Source organism: Phoenix dactylifera, chromosome 5 (genome assembly GCF_051530095.1).
Source record: "Phoenix dactylifera cultivar Ajwa chromosome 5, Ajwa_hap1_PhDact_Kaust_v1.1, whole genome shotgun sequence".
In the NCBI taxonomy this organism is placed as follows: Eukaryota; Viridiplantae; Streptophyta; class Magnoliopsida; order Arecales; family Arecaceae; genus Phoenix; species Phoenix dactylifera.
In genome coordinates, this window is record NC_143194.1 from 32,457,870 (window position 1) to 32,461,154 (window position 3,285).

The 3,285-nt window shown below is 46.5% G+C and overlaps 1 pseudogene across 1 annotated transcript; it reads left to right on the forward strand.

The window, feature by feature from the left end:
• Nucleotides 1-1,222: 1,222 nt before the first annotated feature.
• On the forward strand, nt 1,223-3,080 carry LOC120111608 (UDP-glycosyltransferase 72B1 pseudogene; annotated as a pseudogene). Its single transcript, XR_015987381.2, has one exon. The product of XR_015987381.2 is annotated as a UDP-glycosyltransferase 72B1 pseudogene (transcript).
• Nucleotides 3,081-3,285: the final 205 nt, after the last annotated feature.

The following is a 3,285-nucleotide window of genomic DNA, read 5'->3' on the forward strand; positions in this document are numbered from 1 at the left end:
GAACCAATCAACAGGTTTGGTCTGTGTTTAATAAATTTGCATGCCAGCTCAAGCGAGAGCGGGTCTTCATATACAACAATGTTAGAGATGGAATGAGAGTTTTTGAGCTCATATCGCAAGGATCATTAGTTGTGATTCATGATATTTAGGCTGGCATTTGGATTCCAAATTGCAACTTGCAAGGTAAGGTTGATTTGTTATTACTGCGTTACTTAAAATAATGTTTATTTAGAGTGTTTACTACGGAATAGGGCAAGTTCCAAGTCCTTGTTTTTGTTCTTTTTAATTTCGTGGTAGCTGAAGTCGTCCAACCACTCCGACACAAAGTTCGGCTGGTCATGATGCATGGATATTGGTTTCTCGAAGTTGTCGAGTTGATATACGGGTCACCAGTAACAATGCATAAGCTCTGATTGTTTGATTCATTAAAGCTCATTTTTCTCCTGTTCGAGTTGTTTTGAGTATTTTAGTCTTCCGGCAAGGCTGGACCTTTTCAACTCGATCTTTAATTAAAAAGAATACAATTTCCGTTTAAAGTTCACCAAAATTTGACTTGTTAGAGAGTAGGTAATTTCATCACCCTTTATGTCATCAATATATTTTTTATTATGTTTAGAAGCCACATCGAAGAGAATTTGATAGAGAATTAAAATAAAAATAAAATCAAACTAACGTATTCTATATCAACCCGAAGAATTAGCATCATCGACCATGAGGATAGAGGACATTCAATTCTCAATTTGATTCATTGCAAAATAGCGAGAGTATGAATTATTTAAAATTTCTCTAAATAGGGTTCATGATTATCTTGATTACTCTCATGTTTGTTTTATTGGACTTGTTAGCTCAAACAAGCCCCAATTTGGCTCAATTAATCCACAACATTCATGTTGACTGATAAACAATCTGCCTCTCTCTCTCTCTCTCTCTCTCTCTCTCTTCTTTTCTTTTTTTTGTTGGTACAAAGATGGTTCAAATTCATACGGCCAAAGAAATCAAAAAATAATAAAACAAATAAATAACCTAGCGATAAGTAATCTGCCTTCAAGTCACTAAAGCATCAATGCCATTGAATTAGGTACAGCTATCTTCGTCGGCCAATCTTGGTTACCTAAACTAATGGACATTTGGTGGTTCATATCATGCTAAACAAATACTTAAATATTTATCATGTATCATAAAAAAAAAAAAAACCTTGCTCATTAAATTTCTTCTGTTCATGACATATTGAATATGCTATATAGATTGTGGGAAAAGCAATGGATGGTTTATCTTTTCTCGTGTCAGAGACGCCAGCCCAGTTGCGACTTTCCCTGCGCATAAGTACAAAGACGACAAAATAAAGCCATTAAGCTAATAATAGCTTAATTGCATTCGTTTCCTACAGCAAATCCTCTCCTCTTAATATATGGTGAACATATAGATCACTACTCCCACCTGCACCCAGCCAACCCCAGGCAAGACCAGGTCCAGTTTACCCCATGGAAGACCCCCGGCCTCCCCGCATTGCCCTCCTCTCTAGCCCCGGCCAGGGCCACATCATTCCCTTCGCCGAGCTAGCCCGCCACCTCGTCCTCCGCCAGCGCATCGCCGTCACCCTCATCACCCACCCCGCCGACCCCTCCGCCGCCGTCGACCGGGCGCTCTTCAACAACCTCCCCGACGAAGTCGACACCATCTGCCTCCCCGAATTCCCGCCGAACTCCCCAAATGGCACCACCAAACTGGAGACCCGCGTCTTTGAAACTATAAAGGCCAACTTTCCTCACCTCCGTTCCCTTCTGAGCTCTATTTCCTCGTCTGCTCCTCTCGCGGCTCTGGTCATCGATACCTTCTGCATCGACGCCTTGGACGTGGCCTCCGAGCTTGGCATCCCGGCCTACCTCTTCCTCACTTGCTCGTGCACGGCTCTCTCCTTTGCTTTCCACATCCTTACGCTGGACGCCTCATTCCAAGGGGAATACCGGGACCTGCCCGAGCCGGTCCGCCTGCCCGGGTGCGTGCCGGTCCGAGGGGAGGATCTCTTCGAACCGGTGCAGGACCGGAGAAACGAGGTATACAATTGGTTTGTCCGCTCCACAAAACGATTTTACGAAACCAAGGGGATTCTGGTGAACAGCTTCGAGGATCTGGAGCCAGAGGCCGTGAAAGGTTTGAAGGAAGCTGACGGTATGCCTCCGGTCTATCCGGTTGGGCCGCTGGTCCGGACCGCTCCGGATGAGGAGCACGAGTGTTTGAGGTGGTTGGACCGGCAGCCGCGTGGGTCCGTTGTCTACGTCTGCTTCGGGAGCGGGGGAACGCTGACATGCGCTCAGACGAGGGAGCTGGCTTTGGGTCTGGAGAGGAGCGGCCAGAGATTCCTGTGGGTGGTGAAGAGCCCACATGAACGTGAGGTTAATGGCACGTACTTGGGGGACAAGGGGAATAAAAATCCCTTGGACTTCTTGCCTGAGGGATTCCCGAAGAGGACCGAGGGCGTGGGCTTTTTGGTCCCTTCATGGGCCCCGCAGGTGGCGGTGCTCGGCCACGCCTCCACCGGAGGGTTTATATCGCACTGCGGGTGGAACTCGACGCTCGAAAGCATCATGAAAGGCGTGAGAGCATAGCGAGGAGGAGATAGATTTAAACATTTTCAACGTTAATTCCATGGCCGCTATTCGCGGAGCAAAGGATAAATGCAGCGATGCTCGCTGAGGATGTGGAGGTGGCGCTGAGGCCCAAAGCAAGCGAGAGTGGTCTAGTAGAGAGGGATGAGATCGCGAGTGTGGTTAAGCGTTTGATGGAAGGGGAAGAAGGGAAGAGATTGCGGAAGAGGGCAAAGGAGCTCAGACATGCAGCAGCTTGTTCTCTCGGACAAGAAGGGTCTTCAGTCAGGGCAACGTCGGATGTGGCCCGTGAATGGATGGATAGGATAGGAGGGATAGGAGGGTCTGACGGCAAAAAAAATAAAAATAAAAATGGATATGATGGGAGGGTCTGACGATTCCTAAGCTGCTATCGCACCTGCTACTTTATTAGTTATTTTTGAATCTCCTATAGTTATCGAGATTCCTGGTTGAAATGTGATATGGTATTTTATAGCTCTGTTCCTTAAAAGTAGTGTCCATTTGGTTTGGCCAACGGGCAACCACCACCCGATGCGACAAAACTCTTCGATAATGGGCCTGTCTTAGCGCGCAAAATGTATAGGTTTCCTCGAAGTCGAAATTATTAAGTTGATGCGGAGGATCACAACTCTATACAAAATCCCTGAGCGTTTTAATTTATTGGGAGGTAACTGGTAGG